The sequence below is a fragment of the Balaenoptera physalus genome (genome assembly GCF_965194825.1).
Source record: "Balaenoptera physalus genome assembly, chromosome: 17".
Lineage (NCBI taxonomy): Eukaryota > Metazoa > Chordata > Mammalia > Artiodactyla > Balaenopteridae > Balaenoptera > Balaenoptera physalus.
The window spans coordinates 63,436,538-63,464,329 of NC_138895.1; the positions used below are offsets into that span (position 1 = coordinate 63,436,538).

General features: G+C 40.1%; 1 long non-coding RNA gene across 1 annotated transcript in view; it reads right to left on the reverse strand.

Annotated features, from left to right (window-relative positions):
• Nucleotides 1–27,792, reverse strand: part of LOC309646700 — a 243,149-nt gene that overhangs the window by 174,540 nt on the left and 40,817 nt on the right. The window contains exon 1 of the long non-coding RNA XR_014255540.1: nt 1–27,792. This exon is cut by the window's right edge and continues 40,817 nt beyond it. This is a non-coding gene — a long non-coding RNA (uncharacterized lncRNA).

A 27,792-nucleotide genomic window follows, 5' to 3' on the forward strand; every position in this document is an offset into this window, starting at 1 on the left:
CTGCATCCCGCTGTTTTCTTCCAGGGCCCCTAAGCCACAAACGGACTTCTGCTCACCATCTCTGGTACTCACACAGCCTGGTTGTCAGCTCATGGATTCTGCTCATCTGTTCACACCTTAAAAGCAGTAGAGAGAACACTGAGCAGGAGATGTCTTACTCCACAGGGCACTGCTAAAAGCAGGACTGATACAATCTGCACTTTTTCAGTCTTCCACCTATGGGGAGGCTCCTTGGCTTAAACATGGAACGGGGACGCAGAAGGGGAAACGAAGTCTCCAGGTTGAACTCTACAATGTCGCACACCACAGATGTAGGGAATCTGCTGAGCCCAGTGAAATGGGGACACCTGAGCTAAAGATGGGGCTCTGGGAGACATCAACTCAGTACGTTTTCCATGCTGGCTGGGAGCCAAGTCCATGAGAAATTCTGCTGTCATTTCCTTTCACAGCCACTGGCAAATGAGTGTGAAATCTGGTGAGCTGAAGAGACAGGCATGGTGGTAGAGATTTAACAGCAGAGTTAAGTAGACGAGACAGAAATACGTTTCAGGACTCAAGAGACCTGAAATATGGAAGACAGAGAGCAGAGAGGCCAGTCCACCCAGAAACTGGAACACTTAGGAATTGTACTCCTTTCCAAGGAGAGAAGTAAGTGAGCAAAACACAGGAGGATCCGGCTGAGATGGAAGCCACGTGAGGGCTGCTGGGTCAATTTCTCTTGGGTCCTTTCTGACTTTACCACCTTGGAAGCCTGCAGCTGGCTCTGAATATAAACACCATTTCTTCAGAGGAACACATGTAGAATGTAACAAATTAATACTAACACATTCATTTAATTTCCACTTATTGACACATCGTTTTTTATTTTGACTTTTTTATGCCCAAAACGGCTGTTTCATCAGACATGGAAGAAGACCATCAACAGAGGAGGATGTCTTTATGATGCTTCTTGGCTGACGCAACAGCAGCTCTGCCAAGACCACGAGGAGACTTTTACCCAGATGGGCTCAGAAACACCGTGGTCTCATCACAGAAGTTGGTTCCCATCCTGCATGGCATCTGGTCCGAAAAGGGAGCAGGGGGGTCTTTGTGGTAGGTGAGAAGATCTCTTTTGCAAAACCACCACGTGACACAGTCCTGAGGGAAATCATCTGTGCTCACCAGGATCAGAACAAAACTTCAAGGGAACTTGAATTTCCTCACTGTGGTTGGAAAGACCTCCGAAGAGGGAAGTCCAGACTTGGAAACAAGACTAACAAAGCCTCCTAAAACTTTGTAGAGGCTTCAAGGGGTAAAACCTCTGGGGGTGCTTTCCATCAAACTTATTTGCCACGATTATTAATGCCTAAACCATGTAATATCCCTATCAGGAAACTGTGTGATGATTTCCCTAGTTTTTGCAGAGGAACACGTTGGTGCACAGAGAAGATGAGTGAGTTTGCCTCAGGCCCTGCAATGAATCATTGCCATCCCAAGAATTACAACTCTGAGCTCCCGACTTGCAGCTCTGAGCTCACACCTTCAGGATCAATCTTCTAAGATCCACCAGACAATGGCTTCAAAAGCTTTTAAGGCAATTAGAGGAGGAACACTGTCTCCTATTAGGACATACCTACCCAGTTCTCCTTTTGGACCTTGGCAGAGTTGCTGCCAGTGAGCAGGGAACAGGAGACATAATTTAGTGCTTGAAGTCTTCCATGTCCAAGCAGACTTCTTAATGGCAGAAACCACACCTTATAAGGAGAAAAGTCTGGAGATGGGAACTCTCCTTGGCATGGCTTACAAGGAGGAGAGTATCGGTACGGGGGAGCGAAGAACCAGGCATCTCATCTGTTTGTTCTTGAACTTGAAACTGACATGAACTGAGTTTAACTAATATTATGCCATAGCATTGTTCCCAAAGTGATGCCCCAGTTCTTGAGAGAATGTCTTTTTTCCTTCTTGTGAATGTATACTATATAAAAGCAGCACTTGAGACAAAAAGAGGGCTCCGATTTCTCAGCTTCAAATGATGCCCTCAGCCAGATGTGTAATGCTGATGGCATTCAAGGAGGTTTAACTGTGAGCTAGACCAGTTATGTTCTATGGAAGAAGGCAGGAATGATCACAAAGAATATTTCAAATCTAGTACTTGCCTTTCCCATAGGTTAAAATAAGTGAATATGGAAAACTCAGCTATAAAGAAAAGTGAGAGGGCTATGCTAATGAAGATTCTATAAACACTACCATGTAATCTGTTCTTGGCCAGTGGTGGGGATGGGGGTGGGCGGGGCGGAAGCTGCTCCAGAAGTTTAAAGGCTAAATCTAGCAAACTAAATTATGGATGCCCTTCTCAAGGAAGAACACTTTTGATCTACCACCCCCTCTAATTTAACTTGTCAGCTGTACTTCTAAGTCAAATGGCAAATAGCATTGGTGGGCCACCCACTCTTCTGGCAAGGACTGTGCTAGTTAAGTGTTAGAGGGCAGGGTCCATGGCTCTTATCCAACCTTCACCAGGTCTGTCTGAAGACAGCAGGTGGAAAGCCATTCTTGAAGAGAAAGGCTTGGAGCTGGCGTCAGCTGCCGTGGGCATGCCCTGTTCTTAGAAATGGTTCTTAACCGGTCTGAAGACAGTAGGCTCTTCATAGGAATATGAATTTGCAAAGCTTGCCCCTCCACTGTTCAGACAGCACTGTAATCTCTGATCATGTCAATTCGAGCACCAGCTGAGTTTCAGGGAGGGATGGAAACTTCCTATTATACCACAAATAAGGTTGTTTTCTTCTTTATATAAGAAGATCTAACTTCACATCCTCTGATGCTAATTTACTGAGACCCATAGAAAGCAAAGGATCCTTGTGATCATTTTATGAAACTGCCTAAAATCTTGCTTCTGGAATTTTTAAGTAGAACAAGCATGTTTGAAAGTTTTATTTTGAAAGGTTTCTAAAGTACTTACATAACAGAGATGGGGAGGGTGGATTTGGTATTCACGAGGAATAATTTGGGAGAAGAAATAGATGACTCAACTCAGGATACACCCCAGGACCACATCACCCGTTGAGCTTTCTGCAACAGATGGATGCCTTTCTGCTCCCAGGTCTCAGCGCCCTCCAACAAGGCCTCCACAATAATAGCCAGGCAAAACTTTATCAAAGGAAGAAGCAAAAAGCCCTGACAGATGATGCTGCCAGCATTTCAGCAGCCAGGTTAGCTTTGTTCTAATGCCATTCTGTCAGGCTTAACAAGCAGATATTAAGAAAGGTTTATAGAGAATCGAGATGAAAGGCTGTCGGTAGAGATGAGAGCTGCCAGTGGGCACCTCGCATCACAGCTGGGTGTAGACTCTCCCGCAACTGGCTGAGAGAAAAAGAGGTTTGATATGGAAGCAGCTGCTTCCAACCCCTGCTAGAAGAGAGGCTTAATCATCTGGCACCCAAGAGTCTGGAGCTCCACCTGGAGAGAAATACAGCAACTGAGGGTATTCGGGGTGTGAGCCTCATCATTAGATTGGAAACAAATAATGTATTTGCAGGAATTGGGTCCTTGACTGGTCCTGACCTGATATGACATTTCTCATCCAGAATGTTTTCACCTAAACATGCAAGGACAACGGAAGCAAGAAATATGGAAGAGATTCAAGAGGAAATTAACCATTTTACTTAAGGGCTTGGGGGTAGACACGAGAAAGGAGGGGAACTGGAAAATACAAAAGGCTGATGGCGCCCTAGGAAAAGGGCGGTTTATAGCAAGGTGAATATGCTCCGGCAGGTAGGGCAAGCTGCTTGAGCTCTCTTTTATCAATTTTCAGTCATACTACATTCTTCCTGAGTCCACATTCCTTTCAACTGGGCACTTTTTGAAATGTGGATGAGTCAAGGTGCTTCGGAAGGGCTGTGTGTCATCAATACAAGGAAGGTCAAGTTTCAAGCCCCATGCAATCATGCTATAACTCATCCATTTGTTCCCTCTCTCTGCTAAGTCCCATTTCTGCCAACTAAAATCAGTCAGAAAACAATTATTACATTGGTTTGTAAAAGAAAGTTTTTCAAAATCATAACTCCTCTTCCAAATGTCTAGATGTCACTTGTAGCTCAGCCATGCATCTTTTCCAATGAACACTACTAATGCCTTCTTTCTGAACAAACAGAATTATAAAACAGCAGCCATTCCAGCTAAAATCATTAAAAGACCCTTACACCTATCTGCCAACGGTGATGCAACAATGCTTGCATTGAGTGAGCTCCTTCTGTCTTGAATTACAAACGTTATTTTTCTTTTACAGAGGTGAAATTCACATAACATAAAATTAGCCACTTTAAAGTGAACAGTTCCTCGGCATTTAGTACGTTCACAATGTTGTGCTACCACCACCTCTATCTAGTTCCAGAATGTTTTTCATCGCCCGCAAAGGAAGCCCTGTATGCATTAAACTGCTCTGCTCCACCCCCCTTCTCCCAGTCCCTGGCACCACAGTTATTTTAGAACAGTGTTTTTTCATACATTCTTTGTTGTGATGGAGTACGCATTGCTGTTCCCATTAGAAGACCAGTCATGTTGGGCTAGCGGCTTTCTCAAGGTTCAACCACAATTAAGATCTCGGGTCTTGAAACAAGTGCTCCCAAAGATGAGGTCTCTGGCACTTCAGGAATGCATGACATTGTTCTAAGCTACCACTGTCAGGAGCCAAGCTTCCCACAGTTCTTTAAGAAGATTATTGTCACTCCTTTGTGCAGCTAGCGGGTTTTTCTTCAAAGCCAAATGAAAAACCTAAAGTACATTTCACTGAGACTTCTTTGAGATCTCCATTCTACAGGTAAGGAACACAGTTGACTCAGGGTTAAATGCTCTTCCAGCCAACAGAGTTAAATTTACCAACAAAGTTAAAGTCACAGACCCTGAGTTTCCAGCCTACAGATTTAAATCTGCCAACAAATTTAAAGTCACAGACCCTGAGTTTCCAGCCCACGCCTCCTGTGCTGCTCTGGGATTTTACACACATGCACACTGACTTCCATTATAATCTCCCTATTTTTAGTTACACATCACTTTTAAAGAAGTTTCTCTTGGAAAGTGTGAGGGTTTTCAGCAGTTATTTTTGTGATTCCTGAGAAGGAAGACCTAGCTTTTTCCACCTCAGAAATGCCAAATGTTTTTTTTCTTTTTACATCTGACTCAAACAGCTGAATGGTAACATGCCCTAATTCCTTCTCACGTGGCTCCTCTTCATTCAAGGAGAGCAGTTTTACTGAATCCAAAAGAAAAAAAAAACTTATTTAAAAATAATTTTCTCATATGCACAGTGAAAAAAAAATTGTCAGATAAGGTAACATTGTTACCTGAGGCCATAGGGAGTTGTGCAAAGCACATTGCATAATTCCTCCAGGCTGTTAGTAGGTGTATTTTTTCCCCATAAGTAGAGAGAAGAGCGTTTTCAAAGAGATCAGGAAGCCAAAAGAAAAAAAAAAATCCCATAAAAATGTTCATACTGATGCAATGGAGAGTTTTTCCTCTGCCCTCTGTCTTTGGATTTCTATTTTTAAAACTAGATTTTTTTAAAATCACTGCTGCAAACATCATAAAACATAACAGTACTGATAAGGCCTAATGTACACTGAAAAATCCTAGGTATGTGGATTCTGTGAAGATGTTTATTTCTGAGTTTTCCTCCCTTTCTGTTCCAACTTAGAGGTTACCAGTATTACTCTTGAAAAGGGATGTCACAGAATATTCTCTCCAGTGATAAAGGGCCCCTGATGTTGTGGTTAACTGGGGGTTCATTCATTCAACAATTATTTTTAGCACTTTATTATTCCTTTTGTTTCTCAAAAATACCCTGTGGAGAAGCTATACCTAGTCTTTTCCAAACCAGAAAGAAAAAATCAATACTTTGGCAATCACAAAAAGGAATTATTCCATGAGTTTAATAATTGATTAACTCAAGACCACATTGAGGACCAGCAGAATTATGGAGCTGGATGACTGGTTAAATTATTTACGCAAAGGGTAGCGCATTGGAAGCCCAATATTGTAAGTTCTATCCCTGTACGTACATATCGTGTTTGTATTCCTCTTTCACAGGCACTGCATGCACCCATAACCCGAACCTGCTCTCTCTCACACCCACGTCTCAGTGGCCACGGTAGAATCGTGAGTCAGGGAGAAAACAGGAACTAATCCAGCTATTCACGAATCCATCATGCACTTGCTGTCAGACTCATAGCACTTTCTTATACCAAAGACCAAATTCTTGTTAGCATTAGAATAATGAGGAAGAAGAGAAAAATGGGAGGCAGGGAGGCCTACTGAGTATTAAGTATTAACTCAAGTATTAACAAAAATCTCTTGACAACGTTCAATTTAAAAACTGCAATACCTCCATCAGTTTATACAGTTCACATAATCCTAGGGAGGTCACAGCTGAGCATGAGTACCCTCAGTTTTTCTGGGGAAAGACTTAAATGACCTCCCTCCACCCCTAAATCACAGAGCTGGTACAAGGTAGAACACGAACTTGAATCCAAATCTTCTGAGTGTCACCGTTCAGGTTCTTTACCTACATCCTGATCCCTCACACTTAAAATATAACGTCAAGACACTCGTTCCATTTATTCCTTAAGTATTTATGGAGCAGCCATGACTCTTCTCGTCATTGTCCTAGGCAATGTGATTCCGTGAAAAGCAAATGAGACCCAGCCTCTCAACTCAAGGCTAATGTGTCAAATACACAAAAGTCTGGAGAAGGGCATTGCAATCAACACAGAAGCAACTCAAAATGCAGTGGTGGTTCTGTGAAGGGAAAGACACAACTATTGGGAAAACATCTTGGGGGGAAACTGAATTTCACCTGGATCTCTAAAGGGCAATTAAAGAGAAGAAAGATGCAACAAAGACACAGGGATGGGAAAATAAAGTGCAGATTCAGAGTCAGTGCAAGATGCTTGTCACTGGTGAGCCATCCACCCCTGTGAATGTCTTGCTCATTGCCAATCTCTAGCAACTCCTTCTAGCAGTGTCCTGTTTCTCCTGAAGCAGAGCAAGTTGGTATTGTCTCTAAATCAGCCTCCTGAAGTTTCTGCATCTTAAATATTAGTGTCTTTCTCATAGAACTGACTGCTCACAATCGGAAATTTGGTATTTTCTTGGTGTATTTAACTGTGTTCTCTGTGTGTGTGTGTGTGTGTGTGTGTGTGTGTATTTGTGTGAAGTAGGGAATTCAGAATCATTCATGTTGTCAACTGATAGTAAACATATTAAATGTGCCAAATACATGCTGAGACTTGGCAGGGTAAAAACAGAGACAGGATTATGTTTTCTCCATGTGAGGTGGGGTAGGGACAATACTGCCTGTCTCTTCTCTCAACAGTTTTGGCAGCTGACAGACCACCTTAAAGAATTTATATCATGGGATGTGAGTAAAGGCATAAGTGAACCACCGTCTCACGCGGTAGCTGCCATACTGCAGTGGGACACACCTGCTTGAAGACAACATCCATCCTGGGACGGAAGGGAGGGCTGATCTGGGGACCTGGACTTAGAAGCGTGACTTGGAATTAAGGTGTGACTTTCCAAACCTGACAGTCAGCACGAGGAATGAAGCAGACAGGGACACACAGAGGACCAACAGGATATTTCAGGGTCCTGAGTATGAGTGGCAACCAGTCCTGAGAGGAGATAGAAGTCTTCTAGAAATAATGCTGCTGTTAAGTTTGGTCTTTAGTGTCATTCAGTCATTCTTCCTCTCACCCTTTCTTTCTTCTTTCTTTCCTTCCTTCTTTTCTCTTCTGGATATGCTTTTTGTTCACAAAGATAGACCTGCAAGACCTGTACACCAAGTCTTTTTTCCAAACAAAAATGAAATTGCAAATATATAGCCTAGTTTTTAACTCAAGGAAATTTCTGAAAACTTCATCTCTTTTACCTTCACCTCAAAAGAGCAAAGATTTTGCCCAGTGTGTTCTTTCAGGATGCATTTTGATAAGATTTCATTCAAATAGGCAAAACTATTTCCAATTAACCTGAAAATCAACGTCTCATTGCCATCAGTGTGAACCAAGGACAAGGAGCCTGTACCAGCGAACAGGCTGGTCTTCCCGCTGAAGCACTGATTGGAGAGGTGCAAAACACAGGGGTTTTTTCCTCCAACTTTCCAGATTGCAGCCTAACCAGCCTGGCTGCTGCTGTTCTGTCACACTCACTATGAAGTGGCACACACGTAAATACACATGGGCGCAGTCCCAGGAAAATAATAACACAAGAGTCATTTAGCAAGAGGGCAGCCCTTGTCCATGATCCGAGTGTCTCAGCTACACACGTCCAGAGACAGAGCAAGGAAGAGTGTTGGATCCTCCAACCACCCACCACATTCCATGTGGTGATAAACCCCGGATGGCGAATATTGACACACAGGAGAGTCCCTGAGCTAACGTGAAATGTGGTTAGAAATAGCTGAAATTATTATTTTGATAAATAGTCTTTCTAAATGTTAAAATTGGAAAGGAATGAACTATTTTAGGCTCTCTTTGGATGTGTACCCCAATTATGGTCACCATGTTTAATCTGATGGTAAGAGGTGGAGGGGCACCCAAATCTTTGAAAAGTTTTTTTTAAAACAGGAAACATATGATTTTCTTGACTCATCTCTATTTTTAAAACCCAAAGTACACATTACCCATTTGCTGCAAAGATGAATCACTGTGGACATTTCATTTGCAATGAAATTTCATATATCTAAAGACGGGGATTGATTCAACAGCAGAGATAGCAGGGTGGTCACAAGTGAAATAAATACCCAAATATGAAATGGGAAGCGAAATATACTTATAAAAACTTAGGAGAACGGTTTCAAGAGTCTTTAGAAAAGAAAGAGAAAACAAAAACAAAAAGAGGAAAGAATAAAGGAAAGGGGAAAAGCATTTCCTTTTCAGTCTAGATATCGGCAAGTACATTGAGAACCTATTAAATACTCAGTGTAGCTTTGTTGCCAGAGACAGCTGAGTTCATGTCTTGGCCCTGAGACCTAGTAGCTGTGTGACCTTGGGCAATTTACTTCCTCTCACTGAGCTGCACATTCCCTACCTGTGAAATGGGGCCCAGTTATACTGTAGATAGTTTTTACGAGGGTTGTGTAAGACCACGTTAGAGTATCAGCTCCATGAGAACAAGACCTCTTATTCTCACTAAATCCAGGCTGGACATGTAGTAACAGAGATAGTAAATGCTCAGCAGACATTTACATGGGCCAGATCCTGTTCTAAATGTTTTGCACATTTCAATCCATGTAATCCTCATAACCTCATGGGATGGGTGATATTATTGCCCCATTTCACAGGCAGAGAAACTGAGACACTGAAAGATGAAGTGTTACCCAAGGTCACACTAAGCAGATGAGCCAGAATTTGAATGTTGCCTCTCAAGAGTCATACAGTTAAGTAGGCATTCAATAAATACTTCTAGAATGAATTGAAGAAATGGCATATGCAAAGCACTTAGAAAAGTTCAGCCACAGGTTGGCACTCAACAGATACTGAGATACTTGACCTTCCTCTTCTCTTTGTCTTCACATTTGGAAGAATAGAGGCATAGAATACTGCACGATTTCTGACTCAGAGATCTGCCATCTTGTTGAGGAAACGTGAATGAGGACAACTAGAGAATTATAGGTACATGACAGAACCTTTTAAACTAAATTTTTTTGGCATAGGCCAGTGGTCCCAACCAGTGGCCATTTTGCTCCCCCAGGACATTTGGCAACATCTGGAGGCATTTCTGATGGTCACAACTGGAGGCAGTTAGTGATGGGAGTAGAGGGTGGGGAGGGGGTAGGGCAAGGGGTGTGCTACTGGCATCTAGTGGATAGAAGCCAGAGGCGCAGCTAAACATCCTTGGAAGCATCGCACAGCCCCCAACAACAGAGACTTATCCAGCCCAAATATCTACAGTGCTGAGCTTGAGAAACCCTGATTAAGCTACAAACCCTGATTAGGCTACAGTCGTTTCTAAGGGGAGAGAGAGAAACGCCTGGCAGCTAGAAAGGTTACAGCTGACTTTGTTGACGAGGTAAGATTGCGTAAGGTAGTATGGTTTAAATAGATGTGGAACGGCATGCCGAGGGGCAAAGCAAAATAAGTGATGGAGCTGAAGTGCAAATGCCCCTGCTATGACCCTGAAGACCAAGCTCTTTCCACTGTTCTGTCCAGTCCAGGCTTCCAGGAAGTGCCCCATTTCTTTGAGACCTGTATTCTCTCAATTAGCAGAATAAAAATGTGTTAATTATTATTGCATTCTTGAGTACTAAACTGGGTAGAGACCACATCCAAAGTAATCAAATGTATTGAGCAGGACATGTTGGTTACATATGACCAGAACCCGATTCAACTGGCTTAAGTATAATGAGGAATGTATGGGCTTGCATATGTAAAAATTCCAAACACTGAGCTTGCTTCAGCAGGCACAGCTGGATACAGGTCCTTCAATTATGCAATCATTATTCTGCCTCTCTCTCTATTGTTCATATCTGCATTCCTCTACATCAGCATTCATCTCAGTCAAACATTCGTCAAATGGTGCAAAGATGGCCACCCACACCAGCCTTCCAACCAGCCAGCTTAGCACCTCTAAGAGAGAAGAAATTATGATCCTCACAGTGGTACCATAAAAAGCCCTAAGACTGAGTCTCATAGGTCTAGATTGGGTCACCCACCTACTTTCTGGATTATTTTTGACTGCTTGTCAATCTACAATCAACTCAAAATAAAAGGGTTACTCTGTAAAAGGTACACACACCATTGTTCTAGCCCCAGCACCAGGGATTCTCATTGGTCTATGGTGGAGCCTGGGCACAGGCAGGTTTTTGGGGTCCCCAGGTAATATAGGCTGTTTACTACATCTGTGCTGTTACCAGAGGAAAGCATGCTGGCCAGTCAACCAGATATCATTTACACCAATGAAACCAAGCAGAGCATGGTTTATTCCAAGATATGTCAGGAAGGACATGAAGTAAAATCCCAGGGTCATTTTTCTTAATTCCATACTAGGACTATAAATCAGTCATAATGATGAGTAGGTCCCTTTCTTTACCTGTCTAATGTCTGTAAATTCTTCAGCAATCAGCTAGCAGCTCCTCTAAAACATCTTCTCTAACCCCACTTTCCCCACAGACTCTGTAAGGGGTCCCCATAGTAACCTGTGCTTCCTCATTCACAGCCCTGTAACACGATGGACTCTCTTCTTTGAGGCTCTTACCCTAGCTCCAGAACTAGCTATAATTTCAGTACAGTTTTATCTTTAAAAAAAAAAGGAAATCAGAGGAAATGAACACAAACATTAACAGAAGGCACTATTCACTGTACTATAGTTTGAGTACCGCTCATTTCATTGGGGAAATAAATTTAAAAGCATAAAAACCTGATGAAAATGTAACTTTGTAAACACTTTTTTTTCCAATTTATCTATAAATTTACCCAACGCCATCTGTTACTAGTCTATAGTAAATGACATACTCTGGTCACAAAACCTCTCAAGTATTTAATTGAGGCCTTCAAGTGAAGGTATTCACAAGCTTTGTCGTGCCCTTTATTACAGCTCCTGATGCACTGCGTTGTGACTTTTTGCTGCTGCTTTTACTTGCCTGCTATGTAACCGTATACAGAGTAGTGACAAGAGAGTGAAAAGAGCATGAACCTTTGAGTTATGCAAAACTAAATTTGACCCCCAAATGATTCATATATTAGCTTGGAAAAATTTGTTCATTCATTCATTCATTCATTTGTCCACTCAAGAAATGTTTAGTAAGCACTAGACATAAAGGACTCTATAGTCCCTATGGACAGGTGGAAAGAATGGAGAGATCACTCTGAAAAGGAAAAGTCTCAAGGAGAGACATCATAGTTGAAGTTTGTCATATAAAGGCAGAATTATCCTTATTCTGGTTTTGGATGGCAGGCTAAAGAGTAGTTACAGGAAGATTGAGAACATATGATCCTGACCTACGTCTGCAACTTTACCATCACAAGGTAGAAAGCCTGCATGTGAATGGAGTCAACATAGAGGAAAAGAGAGCAAAGAAATGAAAACCTCCTTCTGATGAAGTCATTTGAGCTCCTGAATCCAATCACAGCAAAATCAGATCCACTCATGGATTTTTCACTAATATGAGCTTTTTATTTAAATCCTCTTTTTACTTAAATAATGCATTTGGGTTGATTGGGCTGAGTTTGGTACTTGTAAATAAAAGAATACCGAATGGTACAGGAAACATCTCAGTTCCTAGAACAATCCCTGGAACACAAAAAGCACTTAATCAATACGAATGGCATAGTAAGTGATCAAATCGTTCAAATGTAGCATAAATATGTGAATGAGCAAACGGTCCAAACAGAGCATGAACATAGCATAGAATAGTCTCAGGAAGGTCCCTCCATCACAAGAAATAGTCAACCAAATGCTGGAAAAATCCTAAGTCTCAATACTTTAAAAGGATCTCAAACATCAATAGGAGGCTTATATCTAATGAATTCTGAGGTCCCTTCCAATCCTGGTATTCTATGATTTTCTGTTTTCAGTTCTTATCTGGATGAAATTTGGATAGGTTTGGGATTTCACACTTTCTAAGGCAAAGTAGCTTGCCCCATCAGAAAGAATATCATATTCAGATTTATACCCAATCCATCACACCAACACCTTGATTTAAGAGAACTGAAAACTTTGGATTGCCATCCACTAAATTTTGGGTAAGTGACACAAGTTATTGACACTCAACAGAGAGTTTTGCCCCTTTGTTTGCTTCTCTTTGAATACTTTGATATATGTCATGGGTTTGTCTAAAATATTCCTGCCTGTTATTTGTGCTTTGGGGTACTTATATGCAATAAATAGCCTTAAGTATGAAAAAATAGCTAGCGTGTGAACGAGAACTACTGAGACAGATGGGCCTACAGCAAACACATTTGGCCTGTTGAAACACAGAATTTCAACTTTAAGAAACTGCTATATAACTCATAAGATGTATTCAGCTGCAGTACAGTCTAGATGAAATGGAAGGAATTGGCAGTTATGGATGATAGAATGATGGTCTATCTATTCAACACACAGCATTTGCACTCACAGATGTATCTTCCATTTGAGGAAGGTAATCACAGTTCTATCACCATGTATATCATGCCCTAGTGTACAGGTCCACTCCCTCACTCCTAGGTGTACACAATGTCATCCTCCTATACTCAAAGTGGGTTTGACATGCTCCATCAGCTGTACATGAAAAGGAAAGCAAATATAGTAACTTGTTCCCTGGATGAAATCTTAAAGTTGATGTTGAACACAATGCCTTCTTCTGGTGTTTTTTAAGTTATTATTATGGATTTGGATGTGACAGCACACTTTGATATTGACGTGAATGGATGAAAGATAGAATTCCTTTTTGAGACTCACAGTGATCCATGTAGTACCTGTGGATCTTGCCATCAATTATATTATAGAAAAAATAAATTATTTAATAACATTTTTTTTGCCTTACATGCAAATTATGTGCAATCCCTCGCTGTATAGTTTCCAGCAGACAACTGTTTTATCATGGGAAACAGTGGCATTAAGAGTGCACGTGATTAATAAGGCTAAAGATTTGATTTTCTGTATCAGTTTCATACAAACTTGAACCCATCTCTTAGGAGAAAATGAACTCCTTATAGGAATCTCTTCTAGGATAGGAGGTGTGGTGCCAGGTTTCTCCAAGAATACAGATCTATCAAAACAGTCAATAAATATGTATCAACTGCATATATGCTCAACAATTAAGTACACACAGAAGGAGGGTTTAACAAGAAAAATGCTCACAGGTAAATTTGAAGGAAGATGCAAAAATTAAGTAAATCTGTTCTCTCTATATGGAGTTACTTGTTAATAGCCCCTCTCCTCAGAATACTAAGAGCAAAGAAATATTTTTATAACGATCTAGGGAAAAAAATCATCAGCCAAGCACTTTGTTCTGGGTGTTCCATATGTGCCAGGCATGGGAGATACGAAGATGATTAAGACACTGTTGTTTCCTAAAATGAGTTAACATATAGAGAAGGTAAAATACACTAACGTATGCTAAGCTGATTTGACAACATGAGGCACTATTAACTGAAGGTGACATGCAGGGATCAGAATTCAGAAAGCTTTGGATTTTTCAGTAGCAACACAGAAGAGAAGCCTTGGAAATTCCCAAGATGATGGTGAATGGTAGTGTCAGGCTTGGTAGCTGTGTCCAATGAAGAAGGGATCCAGTCCAAACTATAGCAGGGCAGAAGGCCCTTGCCCAGGGCTTCTTACAGTGAGGTACAGGGCTCTCAACATTAGCGTCACCGGGGAACTAGTTACAAATGAAAATTTTCCAGCCCTACCTCAGAACACTTGAGTCTTTGGGATTGGGGCCAAGGAATCTGTGTTGTAGGGAGCCTTCCAAGTAATTCTGATGAATGTGCAAGCTTGAGAACCACTACTCTAGGTGATTCTTCTTTGGGGAGATAAAATTGTTAGAGCATCTGATGCATGGGAAACATTTATGAAGATAATTAGACAACTGCTAAAGTGGTTGAGGATAAGTTAGAGGTAAATGCCATACAAAGGAAACTAAGCAAAGGAAAAGAAAAGGAAAATTATTAAATCCAGGGAAAACAAAACATTATACGAAAATGGTTAAGTAGCCATAGTTTACTATATAATTCAGATTTGAATCGCACATATAGTCATCATAATCATGTAAATACTAAATCTTGATCTAACCAAAACTACAGTTCAGTATGCTGGGAGGGAGGGTGGTGACTGCAAGGCTGCTTATGTGGCAGGAGCTGGGTGTAGGAAGAAGTGTGAAACCTCCATCTCCCACAGGAGAAAGTCCATAGATAGTACCTGAAATTAGAAAATCAATTTGGAGCAATACATATCTATGTAATTCAATTTGGAGCAATACATATCTATGTAATTTAGAGGTTTAGAGGTTAATACTAGAAGCATCAGCAAAAGATGTTGATAATGACTGGCTTCCAGACAAGGGAATGGGGAGAGTGATGTTTTTTCACAGTAAACCTTGCAGAATAAGTTGACTCTTTCTACTCTGTGCATGTTTAACCGGGATAAAAAGTAAAATCCAAAATAAACAAATAATACATTCCATCTCCTCTTTGAAGACACTTTTCCAGTTCATTAATACTCATTATCTCTTCTTAACTCTTAGACCACTTACTGTCTAGTCCAGGGGTCAGTAAATTATAGACCGGCCTACCTGTTTTCATAAATAAAATTTATTAGAATGCGGCCACGTTCTTTTATTGACATTATCTATGGCTGCTTTCATATTACAACAGCAAAGGTGAGTAGTTGTGAGAGAGACTAAATAGCCTGTGATGCCTAAAATATTTATTTTCTGGCCTTGTATAGAAAAAGTTCACCAGCCTCTGATCTAGAAGGTACATTTAGCAGCTAAAACAATTCTTTGAATTTTTGTATTTTGTTTTTTCTACCAGATCTCACTCATCTCTCACCACAAACATGCTAGCTGGATGTTACCATATTACCAGTGAAACCGGCTCAGAAATTCCAGCTGAGGTCTGTCTGAAATGAAGGTTTATCTTTTTTCCACTAGCATTGTGGCTGGTGTCAAATCAGCTTTTCATGTTAGTATAGCTTGCCTTTCCTAGATGTGAACTATTTAGTGCAAGAACCGTGTCTTAATCATCTGCATATCCCCTGTGCCTGCAACACAGGAAGAGCTCAGAACAAAGTTCTTGATTGGGGACAATGAAGATGAAGGCAAAAGGACCACTCAAAATTCTCGAAGTAAATTCCATGTATTCAAAGCAACTACGGTCATCCTGATTATTATATTTTCTCGAAGATAAAAATATGCCCTGAGCTGCTTTTTACTTGAAGCCTTCTGAATAAGTAAAGCATTACTGTCTGGAAGAGGTCACACATGCAGGTATCAATGACGCCCATTCATCTTCTTGTGGTAAAGCTCAGGTTTCCTGTTTTGCATTTGTCTCAATCTAGACTGGAAGCTCTCTGAGGCAGAGGTTTCATGCTTACGTACCCAGGGAATTCTGGGCACCTGTGCTGTTCCATGACTAATGGCTAAAAATAAATAAGTAATAATGCATTGTTGGTGTGAGGTTTGCTTCATGTCCTGAAATGTATTCTGAAAACACTGATTATGAACCTTCTTTAACCACCTGAGTCTTCCAAAAGCAGAAACCTGGTGAGAATTACTCAAGGGAAAATGACATTATTGTTTTGGTTGGAGAGTTTCTTAGGACTGATATATAACTAGCTATGTACACTGTCAACACTGACTTGAGTAAAAGCAATGCTGTTTTTCTTTAAAGTGAATAGAATTATTGAAAAGAAGAATTCATTGCTTGCAAGGAAGCATAGAGTACATCTATTCTCGCCATCTATCCCCATTACAACATTTCCTAGTTGTTATCCAGCTTGTGCTTGAATGCTTTGCAGAAAGAGAAATCCCCTACCTACCAAGGTGGTCAATTCTCACTTCTTTCATTCATTCATTCGAACATTTTAAAGTACCTCTCGGATGTTCAGGCATCGTTTTAGACTCTGTTATTTGCTTGTGTAAGGTTGAAATATGAGTCCTTACAACCTACATCAATAAATCTGTTTTTTATTTCTTCGAAGCTCACAAGTGTAATCCATTCTTTAATTGTAGTCCTTCAAGTATTTGGAGGGAATGTCCTCTTCCTTGGTCATTCTTATCTCTGTTCTAAACATCTCCAGTTCTGAATCCTCTGTTCTTATGACGTGGTTTTATGTCTTCTTCTGCACTCCAGTTTGTTTGATACCATTCCAAAATGGTATCACCAAAATTATTGCTCTGTATGTTATCTGACCAGCTGAAAGGAAAGTCTAGTGTCTCCTTCTTCCTTTGTCCACTACATTTGTTAATGCAAACTTAGCGGGCATCCATGTTTGGGGCACGAAAATACTAATATTTGTTCCTATTGAACTAATCATTAAATCTAAGGTCCTTAGATCTTACTCAAGTGGATTGCTTCTAAATCACATTCCTCCCATACTGTATTAATGGGGTTGGTTTCAGGGACAAAGTTTCCTTACATTTATATATATTAATGTCACCTTGTTATTAACTTCAGCTAATTGTTTAATTTAAAAAAAAATTAGTGAGATTCTGGACTATAGAGATAAAAGACACAATTTTTGCTCTCCAGGAACAGAGTCTGGTGGTAATGATCAATAATTTAACAAAGAATCATAAATCAGGATATGCACCATGATTAATACAAAGACAAAGTAATTGATAACCTTTAGAAGGAATGCACAAACTTTTGCTACTGTTGTTGTTGTTGAAATCTTAAGGGAGGTAAATAAAAAGGAAAGACTATGAAGAACTCTCAGAAGAGGTGATATTTGATGTGTACCTTGAAGGGCAGAAGAAATTAACCAGGCCAAGAACAGATAAGGCATTCTAGACCGTGCTATCCAACACGTTAGCCACTAGCCACATGCGACTATTGAGCACTTGAAATGCAGCCCATGCAAGCTGAGATGTGCTTTAAATACAAAATATACATCAGATTTTGAAGATTTAGTAACAAACAAATGTAAAATATCTCATTAACAATTTTTATATTGGCTATATGTTGAAACCATCATATTTTGGACATATTTGGATTAAAGTACATTACTAAAACTAATTCCATCAGATTCTTTTTTACCTTTATAACATGGCTACTAGAAAACTTAAAGTTACTTATGCAGCTTATTATATTTCTACTGAACAGTATTGCTCTAAAAAGTGAGAACGGGCAGAGAGATGAGATGAATAAAGAACAACAAAAAAATCTGGAAAGGTTGGACTTTTCTAATCCTAATTCTTGATTCAGTCATTCATCCTATTTGTCAACCAATTTGGATAAATATACATATTACAATTTCAAGCACATCATTAAGGAATATTTTGATACCACAAAGTCTTAAGGCCTGACATACATTGCCCATTATTACAAGTGTAATTCAAACCATATCTCTCCAAATTGCTCACAAAATGTTTTCTCCAAAACAGAAATCACTCTATAGCTTATCAGCATTTCTGATAGATGGTGCTTCAGTGTGTCAAACTGCTCCTCAGAAGATCCCTCATGAGACAATCTCCCAGGTCCCCATAGTGGTGATCAGCCTGGTAGAACACTCAGATTGGTTTTCCCTCTTTCCCCACTACATTTACCCCATTTTCCAACTCTATTCTAAAAGATCACTTCCCAAGAGAATCCAATCACACACAAGCCTTTCCTCAGGCTCTGCTTTTTGGAGAACCTAGGCTAAAATCATTGTTATAAGGAGTGGCTCTGGAAAATCAGACCATCAGGATGGGATTCAGAAATGGTTTTACTCCCTGGTCAGATAACAATACAATCCCTTTGATAATAACCTCTTGCATGCTACAGCATCAACACTATGAGATGTTCATCAGTGGTGAATTAAGTTGAGGTACAGAAGGTAAAACACTGGGCTTATGCAATAGCACTGGCACTGGAATTGTATAAGTCATAATTGGATAAAAGCTAAATTTATCTGCCTGGTCCTTGGGTGCATAAGTGAATGAATATCCGTAGCACCTGAAAGAATTCTCAGGATAGTTCTCTGACCACTGAAGTACAGCTATTACGATATAAAAAATCAAGAAGAAACCTATTTATCAAGTGACTCAAAAAGCTTCTAAGAGTAAGAGCAAGAGCAAGAGAGGTGTGTACAACTGGTCCAGGCTATCATGGAAGCCGTCGTGCCATTGAAGATATTTGACCCAGCAAACTGATGGTGCTAGAAGTACATACAGTAGATTAGGATGCTGTCTGTAATCTCTGACAAGCCCTAATGCAAGCATCATACAGACACCAAGGGTTCTGCCACAAGGCTACGACATTAGCAGTAGAGAATCTGTTGCCATTTTAAAAGCAGTTCATGGTATCTTTGTAGACCCTAGTGGAGACTGAGTGACTGACCATTAGATGTTAAGTTTTCAGCTGGAGCTGCCATCATGATCTGGATATAATGAGATCTAGTAAGTCTTAAGTGTAGGTGGGCAGAGCAGCAGCCCATTATATGATGGGATAGGGCAAGAGAAGATCCAAAAAGTACAAGTAAGCTGGGTAAACCGGTGGCCAAGACTCCCATGTCACCTCCCTGCATTGCACTGAAGCCTCTCTTTTAATTTAAATCTATAGCCTCATGGGTGATTCCCTAAAACTAGCTAACCCAGGAGGAACAAAAACTCAGTCCTGGATCAGAAGGCCTTAATGCTGAACTAAACTGGTGGCCACCATTCACTTAACCCCAGCCTACTGCCATTTTGCTCAAACCCATTCTTCCAAACGAGTTCTACTAATAAACCAAAAGACATTATTCTAAGATGATGACAATGGTCAACAGCAAATACTTCCACAGTCTTACAAAAATATCCCTACTTGCCTTCCCACATGTTTGCCATTAGCATGAGAAGGACTAGCCAGGGCTAGAACTAACCCAGCTAGAGAAAAGACCACACCCAATCTGTGGATGAGTAACATGCCCAGTCTAGATTAGCCTGGATCAGTTGAGACCCACTGACCACAGAGCTGTGAGATGTAGTAATAAATGTTTGACATCTTAAGTCAGTGAGTTTTGGGGTAGTTTGTTACACTGTAAGAGCTGACTGATAGAATTTGTAGCCTTTTCTCAATGTAAAACCTAAGGCATAGAGATTTTTTTTTTTTTTTTTTTTGACCATGGTAATGTATTACTGGCAGAATAGCAATGGCACAGGTCCTGAAGCAGAGCATGCTGGGCATGTTAAAGAAACAAGGAAGCCAGAATGAATGGAGCGGAGTGAACAAGGATGAATTCACAGGAAACAGATCATCGACACAGTGGAGGAGGAGGAGGCAGTGAGAGTTGTGTTGGCCCTACAAAGACTTTGGCTTTTACTCTAAGTGAAATGGGAAGCAGTTGGAAGGATTTGAGCTGAGGAAAGACGTGATCTGGATTATTTTTAATCACATTATTCTGATTTCTAGTTTGAGAATAAGAAGGCAAGCATAGAAGCTGGGACAGTAATAAAAATGCTATTGCAAATATCCAAGGAAAAGATGATGATGGCTAGGACTAAAATTCCCAAGTAGTGGGGAAAGTTGTGAAATATGAGAAGGTTCTAGATATAGTTTGATGATAGAGAAAAAAGGATTTGCTAATAGATTGAATATGGGGTGTAAAAGGAAGACTGGAGTCCAAGACTACGTCAAGAATTTTGCTAAGAACAACTAGAAGACCCAAGGTGACATTCGCTGAAATGTATAAGACTGCAAAAGAAGTAGGTTTGGGGATTAGTGTATCTTAAGATATTCATAACTTCTATCATGTATTGTTTTTAAAGATTTGGAATGAGTCCCAATTGAATAAGCAGCCTAAGTGAGACGAATATTTGAGTAGCTCTGATTAAATGTTGCTTTTTAGTTCACCATTTTTCTCAATCTCATCAGGGTACTAAAGCAAGTTATCATGTACCAGTTTATAAAATTTAGAGAATATTCCTCAAAGCATTCAGGGAAATTTAGGACTATATTTCTAGTACATTTGTAACCCTGTCATCTATTCTTTGTGTCTCCATGATTCTACGGAAGGCCTGTGATTTCGTGTTATTGGCATAAAAAAGATGGACAATTTGGTCACTATAGTAGGGCTTCACTTTTTCTGCACTCAACAGACACAATTTCCAATGGCAACCAAATTGTTTCAAAATTAGAATTTATGGATTTGGAAGGAAGGCCCTAACAAATCCAGTGTTGAGCATTACAATTAGAGCTTTGAATGATCACTATCCACCTACTTCCTGTTAAAAACTCAATTAAAAATCTTTTCTCATGTAGTAACCCTCTGAGCATGGTGGGGAGGGGGTGAGGAAGGGTTGAGCTTTTTTACAGGCATAAGGAAACTATCACTTCTTTCTCCCAATCTCCCCAAACATATCTAGCTGACATCCTGATGACTACATTTTTCTAATTCTACTGTTTTCCCTTACAGAGTAGATAGAGTTGGTTTATATTTCTGGTTTCATTTGATGTTTTTATTAAAAGCAAAATCAGTCTGAAACAAAGAGTCAGTGAAAAATTAATCTGAACAGGCTGAAAAAAGCTCATTTCTTATAGTTCTGGAAAGCACATTTAAAACATACTAGAATTCTTACAAAGCTTATGTGTATTCTAATGAAGAAAGAAAACTCAAATCCAGACTTTCATTTATATGTATAATCCACTTGAGATAGGAGGAAAAATGTCAAGCAGTCAAATTATACAAGTCACAAGTAGGAGTAGAAATAAAAAACATTATGGCTGAGTAATATTCCATTGTATATATGTACCACATCTTCTTTGCCCATTCATCTGTCGATGGACATTTCGGTTGCCTCCATGTCCTGGTTATTGTAATAGTGCTGCAATGAACATTGGGTGCGTGTATCTTTTTGAATTATGTTTTTCTCCGGATATATGCCCAGGAGTGGGATTTCTGGGTCATATGGTAGCTTCATAACTTCTATCATGAATTGTTTTTAAAGATTTGGAATGAGTCCCAATTGGATAAGGAGCCTAATTGAGATGAATATTTGAGTAGCTGATAGAAAACATAGTTTTTAAAAAAAGTTGATTTATGTACTAGGAGAAATAAAGTGAAGTGTGCTGGAGGGGAACACAAGCAAAGGAAATAAAGTGCTATTGATGCAAAGGAAACAACAGCACATTCACATACACAGGACAGGTAAGAGCACAGGCCCTGCAGAAAAGGACATTTATTCTTACTCATAAGAATTCTGTTAAGGCATCTAAAATATACTAAATCTGTAAGTAAGTGAGAAAATTTAATTAAACTCAAGTTGGAGAGTAGATGTTTAATTTCAGTTCACTGTTCTAATTTCTTGCTAATCAAGTTGAAGGATTTTTCCTGTTTGGGAGACTATTTCAAGAAAAAAAGTTCTTGATTGAAACTGAATAAGTTAGAAGACAGGATTAGGTATTAAAAATAAAGAAATAAAGGTGAAATAGATGAATCCAAACAATAAAGCAGGCTGCCGCATACCCAAACATCTCAGGCAGTAGTATTTGTGGTTAAGGAGAAACTTTTTTTTTAATTTCCAAACTTTCTCCTAAGTTGTCCAATTCTCTTACTATTAACGATTAATGAGCAATGATCAAAGCAGACTTTTAAATAAAAATATTTCTTCAGTGTGCACACCTACTTTGCCTATCTGCTTATTGTCGAAATTTGCATAAGAAAGTAAACCTCATGCGCTCAGAATAGACAATTAAGAACACATTTTTGGCAGAGTTATTCAAATCCATTTAAAAATAATTCAAATCCATCTTGAAAGGCTGAAGATCCCAGCTAACTCTAATCATATCTCTAGTTGATTTAAAGAGGATGCTCCTAAGTTTATCTCAGATTATCAGAGTCCCAGAAAACGAGTGCAATAAATATAGAGTTTAGATTAACCAATTAAAAAAAAAAAACAGAAATAGATGAAGGAGATGCTTCATGGACATACCACAGACAGAATTCTAAGGGACAGTTAAGGGTTCTGCCACAATTTCAAGAAAATACATAGAGCTACCATATGACCCAGAAATCCCACTCCTGGGCATATATCTGGAGAAAACCATAATTCGAAAAGATACAGGCACCCAATGTTCGTTGCAGCACTATTAAAATAGCCAGGACATGGAAGCAACCTAAATGTCCATCGAGAGATGAATGGAAAAGAAGATGTGGTACATATATACAATGGAATATTACTCAGCCATAGAAAAGAATGAAATAATGCCATTTGCAGTGACATGGATGGACCTAGAGATTGTCATACTAAGTGAAGTAAGTCAGACAGAGAAAGACATATATCATATGATATCGCTTATATGTGAAATCTTTAAAAAATGGTACAAATGAACTTATTTACAAAACAGAAATAGAGTCACAGATGTAGAAAACAAACATATGGGTACCAAGGGCGGAGGGATAAATTGGGAGATTGGGATTGACACATACATACTACTATACTACTATATATAAAATAGATAACTAATAAGAACCTACTGTATATCACAGGGAACTCTACTCAATACTATGTAATGACCTACATGGGAAAAGAATCTAAAAAAGAGTGGATATATGTATGTGGATAACTGATTCTCTTTGCCATATAGCAGAAACTAACACAACATTGTAAATCAACTATACTCCAATAAAAATTAATTTAAAAAAAAAAGAAAGAAAATACATGCCAGGCAGAAACCAAAAGGAGAGCTGAAGGATGATGATAGAGTCAGGTGATGGATGGAAAGGCTAAAACAGTCTCAGTGCTTAGGACTGAGGGATGTAAATACTAGGCAGCACCTAATTAATTCTTGAAACTGATATCACGTAATGAATGTGGCTATGGCCTTAACATACTCAGCACCCCTGAAGATTCACCATCATGGCAAATATCCCCTTTTTACAGAGGGAGAAACTGAGACATTGCATGTGAGAGTGTTGCAAAATGTTTGCACTGAGTCAGTGATCCCTTGAAAAAGCAAACTCTGGTAACACGGAGAACCTGAACTTTGAGAACCATTCACCAACTCCTTGACAATCTGCCATTCCCTCTGGGATCAGCTCAGTATTTCATCCCATGAAAAAGCACACTGAGGTATTTGCTTCAAAATAGAGTTGTTGACACCAAGACTCTAACTGAAGTTATTAGACACTGACTTTCACTTCCTTCCACTGCACTCTTTTGCCCTCCCAGCTGCGGATACGCTGCACTTTTATAAGCATTAAGTTTCATGTTTATGTGGGTTTCTCAAGTGCCTGGTGTCCATTCTTTATTATTCATCTTATCTCCTATTGGTAACATTAACTGCAAATTTAAAAGACAGAAAGATGCTTCAGCAGCAATTTAATTCTGCTTCTTAGGACTTATTCCTCATGAATTTATTATTAATAATATTTATTTAATGTTTTCAGTTTAATGGCCAACTGAGAAAAATGAAAATTTCTCCTTAAAAGAACTTAAACACAGCTATTCCTGGGTCATTGAGCTAAGAATGAAGAAGAAAAAGTCTTTATAGAGATTAACTTAGGAAACAAAAAAAACTATCATTTTTGCTGACTTCATTTTTAATTTGGGGGTACACAAATGCATAATAGAGCTATCCTTGGAATTTTTTAAAGAAAACTACAGTAGCTCCCTAGATTCTACTGGAAGTAGAGACCACTGATACTAAGAAATATCGGGGGAACCCTTTCCAGCCAACTGCCCGATGTTACTATTATTCATAGAGGTAGCACTTCAGTTACTAATACAACAAGAAATGAGTTGTCCTTGGCACCTCCTCCACCTAAGTGACTGTGAATTAAGCTCAGAAATAAAGAGACAGAGGAGGGAAGGAATAAACTCCAGCTAGAACAGTACTTAATTACCCACCTAGATTTAGAGACAGAACACCACAGCACAAAATTAGCACATGTGTACAAGCGGAAGGCTTCCTCCAGGGGAAATTTCCCCACAATTGGAAATGCCCCTCATGCTTGCTGTCCCCAGACACGAAATCCCAGCTTCGGTTCTTCTCTAGAAAGCACTGGCTGAACAGCACTTTTTCTTGCCCTGTTGATTTGCAGTTTGATAGTCATCGTGACCCCAAAGCTAAGCATAAACTACATGTTATTCTAACAGAGACCATGCCAAAGTGTATGGAAAGAAATAGAGCCAAATATTCACAGATAAAAAAAGCAAACATTAACACAAGAAAAACTTCCAGGGTTCAGAGGATCACGCCTTTGGGGAATACTTTCCTACAAAATGGCCTGCCTTCAAATTGCACTACAGAGAACCGGAGATTCGTGGAAGGCCAGTTTTATCGTCATCCGTTTCCCATTCTCAATGCCATTTACAAACAAGGTGTCCAGGAAGAAGACATGTAGCAGCAGAGCCACTATATAAAACACTCACATTTCACATTTCTTTCTTCAGTATTAAGAAGGGTATTATTTTTCTGGCTGGTTGAGTTAAAAAAAAAAAATGTTTTTTCTAAGTAAATCTTCTCTCACCTATTATATCCCCGTGATGTTTTGCATGTGAGAGCGCATCCAATCAGCCACAGACTCCTACCTCCCTGCTAAATGCAGCCAAAAACAGAACAAAGCAAGAAAGAAACTGTAGCAGAAAACATTAGTAATAATCCTTAAAATATCATAAGTTGCCAGCAACTAACGTCTGGTGTATTGATTAATAGATTGAAGTAAACAGTGGGCCCTTAATGCTGTAACAAACCACTGAGGTTTATTGCATCAATAATTCTGTGAAACTACTGAGTTTCAAGGGCCTACTGCTGAAATAAACCATATTCTTGAGCACCCACCAGCAATGGTGTTTATATACATACAAGTATATTTCCCTTCTTAAATAAATTGCTTGGGTGGAAAATTGATCATTTCTATGATCAGAAAAATCAGTCAGAAAACTTGGAACATTTGAGGAGGTTTATCACTAGATAATGTGATCTTGCAAACTTGACAAGTTTTTTTCATTAATCTTTTCGCCTTCCTTTCAGGAATAAACACCAGCAGAAGGGAGATGCAAAAGAGCGCTGGAAAAGATAGTGCTAATCAAAGGGTGCTGACTTGAACCAGACCTTAGAAGGAGAAGGTATTAAGGACCAGTGCATTAATCAGTTAGCCCCTGTGTCGGTGCTGCAGGGCCGGGGTGGGGGGGGCGTTTAAGGAGAATTGCTCTGCAGTACAGTGCCCTTAATAGGATCTACTTAAGGAAAGTGAACTTGGGATGAAGAATAGCTTTGAAGCTAGGTATACAGTGGAAAGCACAGGGGGGGGCGTAATCAGATCTGCAAGTAGCCTTTACCACAGCGTGGAATCTAAGCTGTTTGCATATTCAAGGAAGAGGTACATAGTAACTGTCAATTTTTGCTACATGTATGCAGCACCCTGGAAGGCAATGGAAAGTGCAAAAACAATGTCTCATTTTTAGTTAGTTACTCCTAAGTACTAAGCCAACCCTCCTTGCTGCATAGGCTTCGGTATCTCTTCTCCCCCGGCCCATGACTCGAGCAAGTAGGGACCTTGTGTAGTCTGGGCTCCACACCTGCTCAATAACTGCCACTTTGTGAGTTTCCACCATGTTCCCAGCACTTTCTTGGCCCATCTCCGCTCTTTGCTCCAAATCTGAAAGGCAAGTATTTTCATCTCCCTTCACCCCTATTTTCACAAATGTAAGTTAAGTAACTTCAATCTGTCACACAGCTAGTACAGTGTAGAGGCTGGCTTTAAACCTAGGTCCAAACTCTATGTGCTTTCCACGATGGCTCACTAGCACTCAACACTTCCCTGAAAAAGGATGTATTGATGGTCCCAATCATGTTGCCATGGGTTAGCAATATGTTACCCTAGCTGCCGCCCTGCCCCTGGCTGGATGCCAGTTTAGGGTAAATGAATCTCTACCTCTTTTGTATGTTGTAGTTCCATCCATTATGGAAAACTGGGCCTCTGCCTTGGTCATCATTTTTATAACCTAGGGTATCCCATACGTGTCTCCTCTGCACTGCTGCCTTCCATTTTTACTCCTCCAAGACTTACAGCTATCATGAAGGAGAAAAGTGATTACAGTTTATTCACCCTGCACCAGGGACTCTGCCGAGTCTTTTAGAGACACTGTCTTGTTTATTTTTCATGACCCCTTATAAGGCATATATGCATGTGTGTATTGTAACTATTTCAGGAAGCCGGAAACAGAGGCTCCAACAGATCAAGTAATTTGCTCAAGGCCACATAGTTGATAAAGTGATAGAACGAGGGTACAAATTTAAGACCTCCTGACCCCAATTCCAAGCTTCCAGCTACCATGCTACATTGCCTTCTTCTCATGTCTCCTCCCAGGGACTGGAAATTCTAAATTCTGACAGAATGACTGGGGCCTTCTTTACTTAACTACCTGAGGATTGCAGATTGCTGTGTTTCAGTCACTTTCTGAGATTTGGGGTCGTCTCCTAGAACTTAAAGCCCTGTGGACAAGTGCGTGCAGGACTTTAACCCGTGGACGTCCCCCTACTCATGGTGCCGTGTGCTCTGTGTGGCAGATTGAGGCTTCCTTCAATACCTGCAGGTGAGACTGAGCCCTGGGGATCTGTCCCACCACACATGAAACATGCCTTCTTCTACTCCATCCAATTTTGCCTGGGTGCACCCAGGCCATTCCTGATACATAGAGGACTCCTCCATCCTCACCCCGCCATTCCCACGTGCAGAGGGGTACAGTGGGAGAGTTCTAACGGGAGCAGTGAGCTGGCGCTGTGTTCCCCACAGTTCACAGAGCGATGAGGAGTGAATCTGCTCGTCTCCCTGCTCAGCCCAGGCTCCCCTCCTGCTCAACACACGGCACAGAGCCCTTCCTCCTGAGCATACATATATTTCTTTCAACAGCAACCTTCCTTAAGGCCAGACCAGACACCTCCCTGTTCACACCTTGCACCTCTAGCTCTCCAACTCAGACTCGTTATTATACAAGCGCCTGTGATGGACACAAAGTAAGGAATAAGGGCAGCACAAAATAGGGGCCACAATGGCAGGCACCAAGACTGCCATATGTACAGCTTTTAGAACCCGCTTCTTCTGTCTGCCATATAAATTACCAACATGCCCTCCCAAAATCCAGCGTAAACTTAACTTCAAGTAATGAGAGAGAAAGAGAGAGAAAAAAGAAATGGGGAAAGAATGAGATTTTGA